This window comes from Nerophis lumbriciformis, linkage group LG20 (assembly GCF_033978685.3).
Source record: "Nerophis lumbriciformis linkage group LG20, RoL_Nlum_v2.1, whole genome shotgun sequence".
Classification (NCBI taxonomy): domain Eukaryota; kingdom Metazoa; phylum Chordata; class Actinopteri; order Syngnathiformes; family Syngnathidae; genus Nerophis; species Nerophis lumbriciformis.
This window is the reverse complement of record NC_084567.2, coordinates 31,338,113-31,358,576: the sequence shown is the minus strand read 5'-3', so window position 1 is coordinate 31,358,576 and position 20,464 is coordinate 31,338,113.

Sequence of the window (20,464 nt, the reverse complement as noted above, 5' to 3'; positions counted from 1 at the left end):
TAACTAACAATATATACAGTCGTGGTCAAAAGTTTACATACACTTGTAAAGATAGTGTTATGGCTGTCTTGAGTTTCCAATAATTTCTACAACTCTTATTTGTTTGTGATAGTGTGATTGGAGCACATACTTGTTGGTCACAAAAAACATTCATGAAGTTTGGTTCTTTATTGAATTTATTATGTGTGACCAAATCTGCTGGGTCAAAAGTATACATACAGCAATGTTAATGGTAACACTTTAGTATGGGGAACATATTCACCATTAATTAGTTTCTTATTAACATGCAAATGTAATCTTAATTAGTCATTATTAAGTACTTATTAATGCCTTATTCTGCATGGCCTTATTATACAACCAGTAAGCCATTAACTAAGAGTCTTCCCTCAATAACCTCAGAATTATTGCTTATTAGTAACCCTAACCCTAACCCTTATATGTTCCCCTAGTGCAGTGGTTCTTAACCTGTGTTCGATCGAACCCTAGGGGTTCGGTGAGTTGGCCTCAGGGGTTCGGCAGAGCCTCCGTCGCAGCGGTCTGTCACGACTGGGACTGTGGCGTGGTTTGTTCTCGCAAGGTGCAAAAGATTTGGACCATACGTGGCGTGAAGGGGAGTACATGATTTATTTAAACACTATAACTACAAAAAAAAAAAGGATCAAACAAAAGGTGCGCACAGGGGCGGAAGTACAAAACTTGACTATAAACACAAAACTTGCACAAAGGCAGAAACTATGAACAATTAAACAAAACTTGCAAACTATGGCATGAATAAAGAAAACTTACTTGGACGAGAAACCGGCATGAAAAAAGAGCAGCAAGGGTCTTAAGGGTGTGTGGAGAGTGTGCAGAAGCATAAATGCGGGATGTCGCCAGAAAGACAAACTGAAAACAATGAACTTAAATACTGCAGACATGATTAACTAAAACAGGTGCGTGACTCAAAACGTGAAACAGGTGCGTGACGTGACAGGTGAAAACTAATGGGTTGCTATGGTGACAAACAAGAGTGCACAATGAGTCCAAACGTTGAACAGGTGAAACTAATGGGTAACCATGGAAACAAGACAAGGGAGTGAAAAGCCAGAAACTAAAGAGTCCAATAACTAAACAAAACAAAACATGACTAAAACAAAACATGATTACACAGACATGACAGGGTCAAGACACACCAGACTCATGAATTAATTAACGTGGACTCCGACTTAATTAAACAAGTTGAAAATCTTATTCGGGTGATACCATTTAGTGGTCAATTGTACGGAATGTGTACTGTACTGTGCAATCTACTAATAAAAGTTTAATTCAATCAATCAATCAATCAATCGTGTAAATAAAAACTTCTCCCTATCGGCGTATCTCTACTTAAAGTTCAAATTTGAATGACAGTAAAAAGGAAGTCTAAGTCTAAGTATTATAGATACCCCCAAACATACTTGCCAACCTTGAGACCTCCGATTTCAGGAGGTGGGGGGTGGGGGTGGGGGCGGGGGTGTGGTTGGGGCCGTGGTTAAGAGGGGAGGAGTATATTTACAGCTAGAATTCACCAAGTCAAGTATTTCATATATATATATATATATATATATATATATATATATATATATATATATATATATATATATATAATAATATATAATAATATAATAACATCTCCTGATGATTGAGGGAACCCCCCCTCATGAAACAGGCCTGTAGAGATGAAATAGTCTTGTGATTTTTTCCCCCCACACATACATATATATATATATATATATATATATATATATATATATATATATATATATATATCTGTATATATATATATATATATATATATATATATATATATATATATCTGTGTATATATATATATATATATATATATATATATATATATATATATATATATATATATATATATATATATATATATATATATATATATATATATAAAAGAAAGACTTGACTTTCAGTGAATTCTAGCTATAAATATTTTTTTTTTATCTGTATATATATATATATATATATATATATATATATATATATATATATATATATATATATATATATATATGTGTATATATAAATGATAATAATGATAAATGGGTTGTACTTGTATAGCGCTTTTCTACCTTCAAGGTACTCAAAGCGCTTTGACACTACTTCCACATTTACCCATTCACACACACATTCACACACTGATGGAGGGAGCTGCCATGCAAGGCGCTAACCAGCACCCATCAGGAGCAAGGGTGAAGTGTCTTGCTCAGGACACAACGGACATGACGAGGTTGGTACTAGGTGGGGATTGAACCAGGGACCCTCGGGTTGCGCACGGCCACTCTGCCACTGCGCCACGCCGTATATATATATATATATATATATATATATATATATATATATATATATATATATATATATATATATATACACATATATATACATATATATGTATATATATATATATATATATATATATATATATATATATATATATATATATATATATATATATATATATATAAGAAAGACTTGACTTTCAGTGAATTCTAGCTATAAATATATATTTTTTTATTATATACGTATATATATATATATACAAATAAAAGAAATACTTGAATTTCAGTGTTCATTTATTTACACATATACACACACATAACACTCATCTACTCATTTTTGAGTTAAGGGTTGAATTGTCCATCCTTGTTCTATTCTCTGTCACTATTTTTCTAACCATGCTGAACACCCTCTCTGTGATGCATTGATGTGTGGCACGCACAAAAGTGCTTTCATCAAATGCACTTGATGGCAGTATTGTCCTGTTTAAGAGTGTCACAACATTGCTGTTTACGGCAGACGAACTGCTTTACGGTAGATGAAAACGTGACTGCTGTTGTTGTGTGTTGTTACCGCGCTGGGAGGACGTTAATGAAACTGCCTAACAATAAACCCACATAAGAAACCAAGAACTCGCCCTCGATCATTCTACAGTTATAATGATTGGGCAGGCACCTTGTATATATTGTGGGAAAGCGGACTCAGGTCCGCATGGAGCTGGAGGGGGCGTGGCCTCCAGCTCCGCCTGAATTTCGGGAGATTTTGGGGAGAAAATTTGTCCCGGGAGGTTTTTGGGAGAGGCGCTGAATTTCGGGAGTCTCCCGGAAAATCCGGGAGGGTTGGCAAGTATGCCCCCAAACAACGTTCCCTCTAATTTTCCATCTGATTTGCAGGTGTGCAATTTGTTGTGAGTTCATGCACTGTATTGGTTTTGTTCTTTGAACAAGGTGATGTTCATGCACGGCTCATTTTGTGCACTATTAAAAAAAACATAACTTTGTCTTGAATTTGAAAAAAAAAAAAAAAAAAACATTTATTTTTCACTAAAGAAGGGTTCGGTGAATGTGCGTATGAAACTGGAGGGTTTCGGTACCTACAACAAGGTTAAGAACCACTGCCCTAGTGTCCAAATAACTCTAAATTAAGTCTTTGTTACTTAGATTATGTTCTCCATACTAAAGTGTTACCATGTTAATATTTGGTTACATGTCCCTTGGCAAGTTTCACTGCAATAAGGCGCTTTTGGTAGCCATCCACAAGCTTCTGGCAAGCTTTTGGTTGAATTGTTAACCACTCCTCTTGACAAAATTGGTGCAGTTCAGCTAAATTTGTTGGTTTTCTGACATGGACTTGTTTCTTCACCATCGTTTAAGTCAGGACTTTGGGAAGGCCATTCTAAAACCTTAATTCTAGCCTGATTTAGCCATTCCTTTACCACTTTTGATAGGTATGTCTTTATTGTCATTGCACAAGTACAACACAACTTTGTTTTCAGCACAAACCTGTTCAAGATTAGACAAACAAACAGTGTACAGGGTTACAGAACAGGAACGCTTATGGGTCGCCACAAGGCGCCCCGTAAAAGATGGGAAAAAGGTAAACGCTGGGGCAGGATGAGTAAAAAAATACAATCTAGACTGGGCTCCTAAGGGGGCCCAGTCTGGAGTGGGAAAAGAACCTCCATAGCAAAGCACATATACATATTACAACGTACATCTCGAGATATCTAGCAACAGAGGGGAGGGAGTGGGGGGCCATGGTGGAAGGATGCAGCTCTTCAGGCGCTGCCCATCCTTCCATCACCCCTATGGGATTTGCGTCAAGAGCGTTGGATTGGGGGTGTGGTATGTGTGTGTGGCGTATATTTTTTGTGGATGCATGTGTGTGTGTAAGCCTGCAGTGTGTCTCCGTTCCGCGGACTTGATGCTGTGCAGCCGATAAGTCCAAAGTCAACAACAACTGGTGTGTGTGTCTGAGAGACAAGAAGGGAGTTTGTTGTGTCTTCGCTGCACTGTCCTTCAGGAGAGTCTCGAAGCCAGGGAAACAATCCAAGTTAGAATGTTTTGTATACGAGTGAAAATAAAATTTGCTTTTCACTCTAAATTGTCTATAACTGGTCCTCAAAATTCATCCTGCGAGGCAGACAGTCCGATGTTATCCAAATCACAAGAGTGTCCACAGTTGACATGTGTTTGGGGTCATTGTCCTGTTGGAACACCCAACTGCGCCCAAGATCCAACCTGCGGGCTGATGGTTTTAGGTTGTCCTGAAGAATTTGGAGGTAATCCTCCTTTTTCATTGTACCATTTACACCAAGCACCAGTTCCATTGGCAGCAAAACAGGTCCAGAGCATAATACTACCACCACCATGCTTGACGGTAGGGGTGGTGTTCCTGGGATTAATGGCCTCAGCTTTTCTCCTCCCAACATATTGCTGGGTATTGTGGCCAAACAGCTCAATTTTTGTTTCATCTAACATCACATGGACAAAGATAACACCTTCTAGAGGAAAGTTATGTGGTCCTATGTTGTCTTGTTTTTGAACAAGCAGCTCTCATTGCACTTATAAAATGAACAACACATCTTTTTGCCAAGCAAATGAACCAAGCTAAGAATAAACAACATGTATTTGTGTACTTTTGGGCTCCGTTGGAGTGGTGAGAGTTCAGTGTAACACTTGAGATACGTTTCTTTTTCCAAAAAATGTCTCAACCACCACACCCTGATAGGAAATAAAACTGCAGACTTAAGGATAAGAGTGTTCTGTGTGACCGATGTGTTCAAAAATTATATTCTTCTTGAAAGTAAAATCCACATTGTTTTAGGTACCACACTGGCTAATTGTACAAAGACAAATAACAGATTTTTTTTTTAGAATTAGTATTGTGATGTTTTGCAAATGACCACCAAATTTTGTTTCTGAGATCAGCAAATAAAGATCATTGCAATTTTTGAACTTTTTGCTAAGTTTGTGTAACGTCGTGGTCGCGTGGTCGTTCTCCCAAGATGCAGCAGGAACTCCGGAGACAAGGTGCAGGTAAGACAATGATTTATTTGCATAAATCATACAGGATGCAAAATAAATAAAGTTAAAGTACCAATGATTGTCACACACACACTAGGTGTGGCGAAACTATTCTCTGCATTTGACCCATCATCCTTGATCACCTCCTGGGAGGTGAGGGGAGCAGTGAGCGGCAGCAGTGGCCGCGCCCGGGAATAATTTTTGGTGATTTAACCCCCAATTCCAACCCTTGATGCTGAGTGCCAAGCAGGGAAGTAATGGGTGCCATGTAGTCTTTGCTATGACTCGGCCGGGGTTTGAACTCGCAACCTACCGATCTCAGGGCAACGCTAAGGAAGCTAGCGCGATAGCTTGGCATAAGGAATTAAATAAGTAGACAACGTAACTTGTTGCATAGAAGCAACAGACAGTGTGTGGCGAAAGACAGGAATATGTAGCTCTCTGATTAGTGCCCAGGAGCAGGTGAGCATCCCGAACACTAATCAGAGGCAGGTGAAACTAATCAGTACCCATGGAAACCAAAACACAAACCCAGGGGAGCTGGAAACAGAACTGAGGTAGTCAAACTAACAGAACCTTGCAGAATATTTGTCTTCTACTTTTGTAGCAGGGTATCTGAGGCTCCGGTAACACTGCAAGGTCAAATATCAGATTCAAATTTTTTTGTGAAATCCGATCTTTTTAGTGACTCATTCACATGACAAAAAAAATGAATAAAATGTGCGTTTATTAAGTATCCGTATTCTTGTGGACATGGCCTAAAACTGTAAATCAATTTCATTCTGTTGATTATTGTATTTTTCTTTCTTCTACATTATTAAATGTTAAAGTATAAAATTTTATCAAAAGACCAAAGGGTTGTAATATTCACGAACGAGCAAAATCTATTGACTGGCTTATTAACATGAACGATCGTTTTTATTTGAAGCGTGACAGTGATGAAACATGTACAGCTCACTGTAAACCAAGGCAGAAACAGCACGGCAGCTTTGGACAGAGTGGGTGTACGCCTACTCTCTGCTCTAACTGGAATTTAACTTCATTATCATTGCACTTAAAAATACAACAACATGTGTGTGGAAGTCACGTACTTGCGGTCCCACTGATACATACGCCAGAGGCCAGTTGCGCAGAGTTGACAAAGGTTTTAATGGTTTCTCAAAAGCTCTTCAACAGACACGTTCGTTCCAGACTTTGCAGTCTCTCCAATACTCCTCCCCACCCTGCACCCGGACGCTCACTGTTATAGACAACAGATGATTAGATTAACACGTACCACCTGTGAAATCTAATCACCTGCCAGCTGTGTCTCGCCATCAGCACCGCCCCTACCTGATGGTGCTCGTCCTCAGCACCATGGACAGCGGCGGTGACCTTTGCTCCTGCAAGCGCGCTGGCCACATCTCCCTCCAAAATGTGTTTTCAGTACCAGCTGTCTAAGAGCAGACATTTAGAGGACTGCCTGTGAGGAAAGGCTCATGGCAGCACCGCTTGTACATTGAGGACATTAGAGTGATACGCGCTTTCATATCTCCAAGTCACTAGATTTGTTGCTAATGACTTTTTTTCTCTCTGGCACTCATTGAGGGCGGACGCTGCCCTTCTGTCAGGTTCAAACACTGATGACATCTATTAAACAAGACAAGAAGCAAAGAATTAAACAGGGACAGAATTAAATTTGGCTCAATTTGAGGAGAATTGTCTGGACTGTACTCTTTGCACAGTTCCACCACACTCTGGCGAAAGATTGTACGCCTTCTCTTTTATTTGGACTTTCCCTGATTACATGGCAACAGCTGTTTCTAAGGGACGGGGGTCGTAAACAGCCATCGCATTTGATTACAACAGTTCAAAGAAAAGGTCGTATAACAGTTGACAGAAAAGGTCGCCTTGAGGGGAGTCAGGCCCTGCTTCCTCTCCGTTTTGTAGTTCTAGGATCACGACAATATCTTTCTGTTGATTACAAAAACATGAAAGAAACAGGACACCTTCATGTTGCTTCCCATCCTACACAGTGGTGTTTACAAGCCTTTTTCTTGGTAGGTTCAAAGACAGCTTTTGTCTTTTCGCCGGGAACTCATTGAAACACAAAGTTTTATGATAACTTAGATACAATTATTCTGACACCTTCCCTCTCCCTTATTTCTCCTGATTGCTTCTTTTGCCTCTCTTGTTGCCTCTTTTTGCACTGCTCTCCAAATCTAAACAATTGAACTAATTAACTGGCCTCTCAACGAAAATGACAAGATCTTGGGTTTGGGTGAGCCTGCCTGTCTTGACGGAGCGGTTGTTGCTGGACACACGACGGACTCTTGGCAGGAGAAGGAGTGCAGCGTGCCTGGCGACCCTTTCAGTCGAGGACGTGAAGATATCCACCTATTCGGAATTATGACAACAGGACATCTGCTAATTGGAGTAGGTTTGTCAACAAATTGAAAGTTGCTGGTAGCCTTCAAAGTACCCCAAAGCTGCCACAAAAGGGATGCGGGCAGAACTGTGGGGGCGGCATGGCGTAGTGGGTAGAGCAACCGTGTCAGAAACCTGAGGGTTGCAGGTTCGCTCCCCGCCTCTTACAATCCAAAAATCGCTGCCGTTGTGTCCTTGGGCGGGACACTTCACCCTTTGCCCCCGGTGCCACTCACACCGGTGAATTGAATGATGAATGATAGGTGGTGGTCGGAGGGGCCGTTGGCGCAAATTGCAGCCACGCTTCCGTCAGTATACCCCAGGGCAGCTGTGGCTATGAAAGTAGCTTACCACCACCAGGTGTGAATGATTGATGGGTTCTACATGTAAAGCGACTTTGGGTACTTAGAAAAGCGCTATATAAATCCCAGTTATTATTATTATTATTATTAACTGTGGACACCCTTGTGATTTGGATAACATCGGACCGTCTGCCCTGCAGGATGAATTTGAGGACCAGTAATAGACAATTAAGAGTGAAAAGCAAATTTTATTTTTGCTCGCAAACAAATCATTCTAATTTGGATTGTTTCCCTGGCTTCGAGACTCTCCTGAAGGATAATGCGGCGAAGACACAACAAATTCCCTTCTTGTCTCTTATGGACACACACCTGTTGTTGTTGACTTTGGACTGACTGGCGGCTGCAAGAACACCAAGGTCGCGGAACAGAGACACACACACACACATGCATCCACGAAAAATATAGGCCACACACACATACCTAACCCTCCATCCAACGCCTTCGACGCTTGACTTTAGGGGTGATGGACGGCTGGGCAGCGCTTGAATAGCAGCAGCCTGCCGCCGCAGCCCCCAATCCCTCCCCCCAGGGACAAGTCTTGTAAAGTTATTTGTAACTTGTTTCTGTGTGCTGCAAGTCTCGAGTTGTATGTTGTGATATGTATATATGCTTTGCAATAGAGTCCCATTTACTCTTTGTAAAGCACCAGTTCCATTGGCAGCAAAACAGGCCCAGAGCATAATACTACCACCACCATGCTTGACGGTGTTCCTGGGATTAAAGGCCTCCCTTTTTCTCCTCCAATCATATTGCTGGGTATTGTGGCCAAACAGTTCAATTTTTGTTACATCTGACCACAGAACTTTCCTCCAGAAGGTCTTATCTTAGTCCATGGGATCAACAGCAAACTTTAGACAAGCCTTAAGGTGTCGCTTCAGGAGCAAGGGCTTCCTTCTTGCATGGTAGCCTCTCAGTCCATGGCGATGCAAAACACACTTGACTGTGGACACTGTTCCGGCAGCTTCCAATTCATTGCAGACCTGCTTTTTGGTGGTTCTCGGTTGACTCTTGATCATCCTGACCATTTTTTTCTTAGCAGCAGGTGATAGCTTGCGTTTTCTTCCTGATCATCCATCCATCCATTTCCTACCGCTTGTCCCTTTCGGAGTCGCGGGGGGATGCTGGAGCCTATCTCAGCTGCATTCGGGCGGAAGGCGGGTACACCTTGGACAAGTCGTCATTTCATCGCAAGGCCAACACAGATAGACAGACAACATTCACACTCAAGTGTCTGTGCCAAGGCAAAGACAAGTGCCCGTGCCGCCCTAATACGGCGGCTAGCCGGCACCACATGGGGAGCTACGACGAAGACACTGCACATGTCCACGATGGCCCTGGTGTTCTCAGCCACCGAGTACTGTGCCCCGGTTTAGTGCCGTAGCGCCCATGTAAAGAAGTTGTATGTCGCCCTCAACAGCGCCCTGCGGACTGTCTCTGGGTGCCTGCGAGGGACCCCAGTAAACCAACCGCCCATCCTCGCTGGCATTGCCTCGGCAAACATCAGACGAGAAGCAGCCACACTGGCCCTCTCCCGAAAGGAACAGACTAGCGAATCCCACCTCCTCCATAAGATCGTCACAGAAACACCACGACGCGTGCGCCTAAAGTCAAGGCACCCTTTTGCCATGCAAGCCCACGAGCTGCTCAGCACAACATCAGCTGATACTTCCAAGGCCACCTGGGTCAAGATGAGATGGAGAGAACAGTGGAAGTTAGCAGAACCATCTAGGCTGCACCACGACATCGGCGACCCTACAGACGTCTCCGGCCAGGAACAGACCAGCGAATCCCACCTCCTCCCTAAGATCGTCACAGAAACACCACGATGCGTGCGCCTAAAGTCAAGGCGCCCCTTTGCCATGCAAGCCCACGAGCTGCTCAGCACAACATCAGCTGATACTTCCAAAGCCACCTGGGTCAAGACGAGATGGAGAGAACAGTGGAAGTTAGCAGAACCATCTAGGCTGCACCACTACATCGGTGACCCTACAGACGTCTCCGGCCAGGAACTTCCCCGGAAGCAGTGGACAACCCTCAACCGCTTGAGGACCGGCGTCGGATGCTACTGGGCAGCAATGAAGAGGTGGGGACTTGCGGAAGATGCCTCCTGTGAGTGTTGGGACCCAGTCCAGACAGTAAAACATATAGTAACTAGTTGCCCCAAACATCGGCCACCGAATGGCGAACAAGGTCTGATTGACCTGGACGATGACACGTTGACCTGGCTTGCCTCAACAGAGCTGAAAATCTAAAGACACACGACAGAAGAAGACAGATTCACACTCACATTCACATACTAGGGCTAATTTAGTGTTGCCAATCAACCTATCCCCAGGTGCATGTCTTTGGAGGTGGGAGGAAGCCGGAGTACCCACGCAGTCACAGGGAGAACATGCAAACTCCACACAGAAAGATCCCGAGCCCGGGATTGAACTCAGGACTACTCAGGACCTTCGTATTGTGAGGCACATGCACTAACCCCCGTTCCACCGTGCTGCCTTCCTGATCGTGGCAGTGACAAAACTGTGCCATGCACTTTATACTTACAAACAATTGTCTGCACAGTTGCTCTTGGGACCTTAAGCTGCTTTGAAATGGCTCCAAGTGACTTTCCTGACTTGTTCAAGTCAAGGCTTCGTTTTTTCAGATCTGTGCTGAGTTCCTTTGACTTTCCCATTGTCGCGTTTGTAACCGGGTCTAATGACTGCATCACATGAGCCCTATTTAAATGGGCTCAGAGAAGTCGACAGGTGACGTCAATCATAATCACTCACGTGAATTTAAGAGACCATTCCATGAAGCTAATTTGATTTGATTGTAACTTTTCTACATCACCACAATTGATAATGTATGTTGCTGTATGAATACTTTTGACCCAGCAGATGTGGACACATTTTCAGTAGACCCATAATAAATTCATAAAAGAACCAAACTTCATGAATGTTTTTTGTGACCAACAAGTATGTGCTCCAATCACTCTATCGAAAAAAAATAAGAATTGTAGAATTTTTCGGAAACTCAAGACAGCCATGACATCATGTCCTTCACAGGTGTATTTAGACTTTTGACCACGACTGTATGTGTTTTGTTCTTACTTATATTTGTGTATTTTATTTATTGTTGTGCTACAAAGTTTTTTTATGTGAGGGAAAATTCAATATTCTGATGTCGCTGTCAATGCACAGGGATATGGGACCACCTTATGGAACATTTACAATCAAGGTGGTGATGCTCACCTGCATCAGGAGGCTTCTTATGTTCTGTTTCGCACTTATCTTCCGTTTCGCACCTATCTTCTGTTTCGCACTAATCTGGAAGACACCTTTTTCCTGGCTTTTTATACTGGGGTTGCAGCATGAAATAGTTTGTTGTGTCTTCGCTGTACTGTCGTTCAGGAGAGTCTCGAAGCCAGGGAAACAATCCAAGTTAGAATGTTTTGTATACGAGTGAAAATAAAATTTGCTTTTCACTCTAAATTGTCTATGACTGGTCGTCAAAATTCATCCTGCGGGGCAGACAGTCCAATGTTATCCAAATTACAAGAGTGTCCACAGTTGACGTGTGTTTGGGGTCATTGTCCTGTTGGAACACCCAACTGCGCCCAAGACCCAACCTGCGGGCTGATGATTTTAGGTTGTCCTGAAGAATTTGGAGGTAATCCTCCTTTTTCATTGTACCATTTACACCAAGCACCAGTTCCATTGGCAGCAAAACAGGCCCAGAGCATAATACTACCACCACCATGCTTGACGGTAGGGTGGTGTTCCAGGGATTAAAGGCCTCAGCTTTTCTCCTCCCAACATATTGCTGGGTATTGTGGCCAAACAGCTCAATTTTTGTTTCATCTGACATCACATGGACAAAGATAACACCTTCTAGAGGAAAGTTCTGTGGTCCTATGTTGTCTTGTTTTTGAACAAGCAGCTGTCATTTCACTTATAAAATGAACAACACCCCTTTTTGCCAAGCAAATGAACCAAGCTAAGAATAAACAACATGTATTTGTGTACTTTTGGGCTCCGTTGGAGTGATGAGAGTTCAGTGTAACACTTGAGATAAGTTTCTTTTTCCAAAAAATGTCTCAACCACCACACCCTGATAGGAAATAAAACTGCAGACTTAAGGATAAGAGTGTTCTGTGCGACCGATGTGTTCAAAAATGATATTCTTCTTGAAAGTAAAATCCACATTGTTTTAGGTACCACACTGGCTATTTGTACAAAGACAAATAATAGATTTTTTTTTTTTAGAATTAGTATTGTGATGTTTTGCAAATGACCACCAAATTTTCTTTCTGAGATCAGCAAATAAAGATCATTGCAATTTTTGAACTTTTTGCTAAGTTTGTAACGTCGTGGTCGCATGGTCGTTCTCCCAAGATGCAGCAGGAACTCCGGAGGCAAGGTGCAGGTAAGACAATGATTTATTTGCATAAATCATACAGGATGCAAAATAAATAAAGTTAAAGTTAAAGTACCAATGATTGTCACACACACACTAGGTGTGGCGAAACTATTCTCTGCATTTGACCCATCATCCTTGATCACCTCCTGGGAGGTGAGGGGAGCAGTGAGCGGCAGCAGTGGCCACGCCCGGGAATAATTTTTGGTGATTTAACCCCCAATTCCAACCATTGATGCTGAGTGCCAAGCAGGGAAGTAATGGGTACCATGTAGTCTTTGCTATGACTCGGCCGGGGTTTGAACTCACAACCTACCGATCTCAGGGCAAAGCTAAGGAAGCTAGCGCGATAGCTTGGCATAAGGAATTAAATAAGTAGACATTGTTGCATAGAAGCAACAGACAGAGTGTGGCGAAAGACAGGAATATGTAGCTCTCTGATTAGTGCCCAGGAGCAGGTGAGCATCCTGAACACTAATCAGAGGCAGGTGAAACTAATCAGTACCCATGGAAACCAAAACACAAACCCAGGGGAGCTGGAAACAGAACTGAGGTAGTCAAACTAACAGAAAAAAACATGAACGGGGCAACAGATCATAACAAAGTTTAAATGGACACTCACTGTGGCAACGACCTTTGATAAAGTGAAACCTTGCAGAATATTTGTCTTCTACTTTTGTAGCAGGGTATCTGAGGCTCCGTTAACACTGCAGGGTCGAATATAAGATTCAGATGTTTTTGTGAAATCCGATCTTTTTAGTGGTCATTCACATGACAAAAAAAATGAATAAAATGTGCGTTTATTAAGTATCCGTATTCTTGTGGACATGGCCTAAAACTGTAAATTAATTTTATTCTGTTGATTATTGTATTTTTCTTTCTTCTACATTGCTAAATGTTAAAGTATCACATTTTTTCAAAAGACCGAAGGGTTGTGATATTCACGAACGAGCAAAATCTATTGACTGGCTTATTAACATGAACGATCGTTTTTATTTGAAGCGTGACAGTGATGAAACATGTACAGCTCACTGTAAACCAAGGCAGAAACAGCACGGCAGCTTTGGACAGAGTGAGTGTACGCCCCCTCTCTGCTCTAACTGGAATAGAACTTCATTATCGTTGCACTTAAAAGTACAACAAAATGTGTTTTCAGTACCAGCTGTCTAAGAGCAGACATTTAGAGGACTGCCTGTGAGGAAAGGCTCATGGCAGCACCGCTTGTACATTGAGGACATTAGAGTTCCTTTGACTTTCCCATTGTCGCGTTTTTAACCGAGTCTAATGACTGCATCACATGAGCCCTATTTAAATGGGCTCAGAGAAGTCGACAGGTGTCGTCAATCATAATCACTCACGTGAATTTAAGACACCATTCCATGAAGCTAATTTGATTTGATTGTAGCTTTTCTACATCACCACAATTGATAATGTATGTTGCTGTATGTATACTTTTGACCCAGCAGATTTGGTCACATTTTCAGTAGACCCATAATAAATTCATAAAAGAAGCAAACTTCATGAATGTTTTTTGTGACCAACAAGTATGTGCTCCAATCACTCTATCACAAAAAAATAAGAATGGTAGAATTTTTTCGGAAACTCAAGACAGCCATGACATTATGTCCTTCACAGGTGTATTTAAACTTTTGACCACGACTGTATATGTTTTGCTCTTACTTATATTTGTGTATTTTATTTATTGTTGTGCTACAAAGTTTTTTTATGTGAGGGAAAATTCAATATTCTGATGTCGCTGTCAATGCACAGGGATATGGGACCACCTTATGGAATATTTACAATCAAGGTGGTGATGCTCACCTGCATCAGGAGGCTTCTTATGTTCTGTTTCGCACTACTCTGGAAGACACCTTTTTCCTGGCTTTTTATACTGGGGTTGCAGCATGAAATAGAATGACAAACCATCTCAGACTCTATTGTAAGAATTAAAAGCATGTGCGATGTCCAAAGTTGTTGCATACTATCTGGTTGTGGACTAGTCCATCCGCTTTTGTGAAAGCCCACACAGTTAAGACTATATCTTGATTTGTTGGGAAAGGCACAGGCCAATAAATGCTGAACAAGTTTGCAGGTGCCCTGTGTGAAGAGCAGGCTAAGAAACAAGTGGGCTCCAGTCTACACTGATTATTGTATTTTGGTTATTAATTTTAGCCAACAGAGGGCAGCATACCCTTTCAAAATAAAATTAGCAATGGCTGCCATAATCTACTGTCAACTTTACATTGAGTACACACTATGCAGGTGGACAATCCATCCATCCATTTTCTACCGCTTGTCCCTTTTGAGGTCGCGGGGGGTGCTGGAGCCTATCTCAGCTGCATTCGGGCGGAAGGCGGGGTACACCCTGGACAAGTCGCCACCTCATTGCAGGGCCAACACAGATAGACAGACAACATTCACACTCACAATCAAATGGAATATATATATATATATATATATATATATATATATATATATATATATATATATATATATGTATACATACAATCGCCTTCTCACCTAAGTTCGGGTCCTCCACCAGAGGCCTGGGAGTTTGAGGGTTCAGTATCTTGGCTGTTCTTAGGACTGCACTCTTCTGGACTGAGGCTTCAGATGTTGTTGTTCCTGGGATCTGTTGGAGCCACTCTACCAGTTTGGGGGTTACTGCTCCGAGCGCCCCCACTATCACGGGGACCACGCTAGCCTTGACCTTCCACATCCTTTCACACACACACACACACACACACACACACACACACACACACACACACACACACACACACACACACACACACACATATATATATATATATATATATATATATATATATATATATATATATATATATATATATATATATATATATATATATATGTATATATATACACTTTGATAGCCCTTAATATATATATACACGTTGATAGCCCTTAATCACATATGTCTCAAAGGGCTATATATATATATATATATATATATATATATATATATATATATATATATATATATATATATATATATATATATATATATATATATATATTATGGTTGTGGGAGGGAAAACATCGATTCTAATTCAAATCGCCATTCTCACGTTGTACGATTCAGTATCGATTCTAATTTTTCAAAAATCGATTTATTTTTTTTAATTTCTTTTTTTATTCATCAATCCAACAAAACAATACACAGCAATACCATACAAATGCAATCCAATTCCAACACCAAACCCGACCCAGCAACACTCAGAACAGCAATAAACAGAGCAATTGAGAGGAGACACAAACACGACACAGAACTATCCAAAAGTAGTGAAACAAAAATGAATATGATCAACAACAGTATCAATATTAGCAACAATTTCAACATAGCAGTGATTAAAAATCTCTCATTGACTTTATCATTAGACATTTATAAAAAAAAATAATAATAAAAAATAAAAAAGAACAATAGTGTCACAGTGGCTTACACTTGCATCACATCTCATAAGCTTTTATTTTCACAAAGATAAAAGAAGTCATATTTTTGGTTCATTTAATAGTTAAAACAAATTTACATTATTGCAATCAGTTGATAAATCATTGTCCTTTACAATTATAAAAGCTTTTTACAAAAATCTACTACTCTGCTTGCATGTCAGCAGACTGGGGTAGATCCTGCTGAAATCCTATGTATTGAATGAATAGAGAATTGTTTTGAATCAGGAAAATATCGTTTTTGAATCGAGAATCGCGTTGAATCGAAAAATCGATTCATAATCGAATTGTGACCCCAAGAATCGATATTGAATCAAATCGTGGGACACCCAAAGATTCGCAGCCCTAATGTATATATATATATATATATATATATAGAATACCAAGAAGCGCATATGCCAAATTTTCAAAGAGAACGGCCTACGGATCACGATTGAAGCCAACAAGCAAACCGTCAACTTCCTTGACGTCACTTTCAACCTGAGAAATAACAGCTACCAACCATTCACGAAACCCAACACAACACTCCAATACGTGCACCATGACAGCAACCACCCACCCACCACCACGAAAAGAATACCTACCGGAATTAATAAAAGGCTATCGATGCTGTCATCTAGCAAAGCTGAATTTGACCAAGCAACCCCCCCGTACCAAAAAGCCCTTGAAGAAAGCGGATACAATTTCACCCTCACCTATGAACCCACGCCAGGAAACCAGCCAAAAAAGAACAGAAAACGAAACGACATCATCTGGTACAACCCCCCATACAGCCAAAACGTCTCAACTAACATTGGACACAAATTCCTCAATCTGATTGACAAACACTTTCCCAAAGACAACACCCTAAGAAAAGTATTCAACAAGAACAACATTAAATTGAGCTACAGCTGTATGAACAATATACGACAAATTATCTCAAACCACAACAAAACAATTGCAAATGAGCCGTCGGCCCCCGGACAGAGCGACTCCAAAACCAACAAAGGCTGTAACTGTCGAAAGAAACCTGATTGCCCTCTCAACGGGGGGTGCTTACAAACATCAGTTGTCTACCAATCTAAGGTAACACGCAAGGACATTAACACATCCGACACATATGTAGGATTAACCGAGGGAGAATTCAAAACCAGATGGAACAATCACAAGGCTTCTTTCAGGAACCAAAACCTGCGGAATACCACAGAACTCAGCAAACACATTTGGGACCTCAAAGACAATAATGTTGAATATTCAATAACATGGCAAATTCTTGCATCCAGCACACCTTACAATAGTGGTAATAAAAGATGCAACCTATGCTTGAAAGAGAAACTGTTTATTATTTACCGTCCAGACCTGTCATCCCTCAACAAGCGCAGCGAAATTGTAACAGCATGCCGCCACAGACGGAAACACCTCCTAGGTAACACATGAGCCAATCACCACGCCCCTACGCCAGCCTGTACCCACCCACTCTGTGCCCTATATAAACCATGGTATGTGAATGCTCCCATTAAAATCTCCTGATGATTGAGGGAACCCCCCCTCATGAAACAGGCCTGTAGAGATGAAATAGTCTATATATTTTGGAATAATCCAAGCAAAAATATTTGTAAATATAGAAATAAGGATACAGTTATTCTACTGGATTTCATTCCATCGTTTTTTTCAATTCAATTCAATGGTTTTTTATTTGGTCATCAGTTCATGTAAACAGTACACTTCAAGTGCATAGCAGATAAATAAATAAAGCATCGGTTTACATTTCCTGACCAAAAACGTATCGGCTGAAGCTAAAAAGCTTATTATGCTGACCCTTTCCACATTCACTTTGTACATGTCAAATAGAGAAAAAAAAAAACAAGAAATCGATCTTGAAACACAAGAAAGGACTCTAGAGTCTCGGTCAAAAACACAGTACTTAATCACATGCATTGTTAAGCATGTAAATGCGTATATACATATGTATATATGCATATATGTATATAAATATACATCTACACATATACACATACCACATACGATTGTTCAAATGCACAATTGTGCGTACAATTTTTTCTTTTCCTTTTTCCTTCCCCTTCCTCATCATATCCCCTTCATCATACAAAATGCAGAGATAGGTTACCGATTATCAAAAATATATATTATATTCAGTGTCGTAATGCATTTTTAATTACATCTTTTAATGCATTTTTAGATTAGCCGTTTTAAAATGTATTAATACAATTTACACAATTGACCTGGTTGTCTTGGATAACTGGACAGATTAGATTTAATTTTTTACTTCATTTTTATTTCGTATTTACGATTCGGTGAAGTTTTGAATTCGAAAATTCAAATATGCTTTTTTGACAAGTAACATGTTCCTTAAAGGCCAACTGAAATGCGATTTTCTTATTTAAACGGGGATAGCAGGTCCATTCTATGTGTCATACTTGATCATTTCGCGATATTGCCATATTTTTGCTGAAAAGATTTAGTAGAGAACATCGACGATAAAGTTTGCAATTTTTGGTCGCTGATAACAAAAGCCTTGCCTGTACCGGAAGTAGCAGACGAGTAGCGTGACGTCACAGGTTGTGGAGCGCCTCACATCTGCACATTGTTTACAATCATGGCCACCAGCAGCGAGAGCGATTGAGACCGAGAAAGCGACAATTTCCCCATTAATTTGAGCGAGGATGAAAGATTCGTGGATGAGGAAAGTGAGAGTGAAGGACTAGAGGGCAGTGGGAGCGATTCAGATAGGGAATATGCTGTGAGAGGCGAGTGGGACCTGATATTCAGCTGGGAATGACTAAAACAGTAAATAAACACAAGACATATATATACTCTATTAGCCACAACACAACCAGGCTTATATTTAATATGCCACAAATTAATCCCGCATAACAAACCCCCCCCTCCCGTCCATATAACCCGCCAATACAACTCAAACACCTGCACAACACACTCAATCCCACAGCCCAAAGTACCGTTCACCACCCCAAAGTTCATACAGCACATATATTTCCCCAAAGTCCCCAAAGTTACATGCACATAGTGGCACGCACGTATGGGCAAGCGATCAAATGTTTGGAAGCCGCAGCTGCATGCGTACTCACGGTACCGTGTCTGCGTATCCAACTCAAATTCCTCCTGGTAAGAGTCTCTGTTGTCCCAGTTCTCCACAGGCCAATGGTAAAGCTTGACTGTCATCTTCCGGGAATGTAAACAATGAAACACCGGCTGTGTTATCCGGCACACCAGTCAAGGGGTGCATTCTACGGCGGGGGTGCTTTATCCAGCACAACACCTGCCCCAATACACTGCTTCCCACCTACAGCTTTCTTCTTTGCTGTCTCCATTGTAAAATGTAATCCTTGATCATAAATATTTGTCACGAGCATTTATTTAAACATAAGATATTTACCAAAAAAATGCAAACACAATAATAACTCCATAATAAAACACATTGTGTGTGTTGGGGGGAGAGAGAAAGAAAGGGTGAGCAAGATGGAGGACAAAGACAGGGTGAGAGAGCGTGTGTGAGTCGGTTTTCGTCTCATCATGAGCACTTTGGGAATGCCTTTCATCCGTTTCATGTCCCGCCATTCATGTTGCATGTATTGAACAACAAATAACCATAGCCATGCTTTATCCTTTTTTGTACCCTGTAAGGCCTACAGAGTAGTAGCTCTTACTTATGACCCCATTATTTATGAGACACAAAAATGTACATTGGTAAGTTTGAATAAGATGGCGAATAAAATATTATTAAAAATAAATATATAGGGTAACATACACTATACCTACCTTGACTCACATATGAACTTGAAGTGTCATCCCATTCCTAACCCATAGGGTTCAATATGATGTCGGTCCACCTTTTGCAGCTATTACAGCTTCAACTCTTCTGGGAAGGCTGTCCACAAGGTTGCAAAGTGTGTTTATAGGAATTTTCGACCATTCTTGCAAAAGCGCATTGGTGAGGTCACTGGTCGAGAAGGCCTCGCTCTCAGTCTCCGTTGTAATTCATCCCAAAGGTGTTCTGTCGGGTTAAGGTCAGGACTCTGTGCAGGCAAGTCAAGTTCATCCACACCAGACTGTGTCATCCATGTCTTTATGGACCTTGCTTTGTGCACTGGTGCGCAGTCATGTTGGAAGAGGAAGGGGCCCCGCTCCAAACTGTTCCCACAAGCTTGGGAGCATGGAATGTCAAAAGTTACGGCCCGCGGGTCGGATCCGGTTTTATCCGGCCCACGTGATGAGTTTGCCAAGTATAAAAATTAACTGCTTTTTCTGGGAACTTAAGAAACTGCTATTCTAAATGTGTCCACTGCATGCCACAATAGCAATTCTGTTAGGCAAGCAAACGGTTTATACCGGGGCCAAGCAAGAGGTACACAGTAAAGGGGGACTGTGGCTCCTCCTCCTCGACCCACACAAAACTTAAAACCTGCCGTCATTTGACACCTTCGTTGCCCCAAAAATGTCTCCGTCAAACACGAGAAAAGTGAA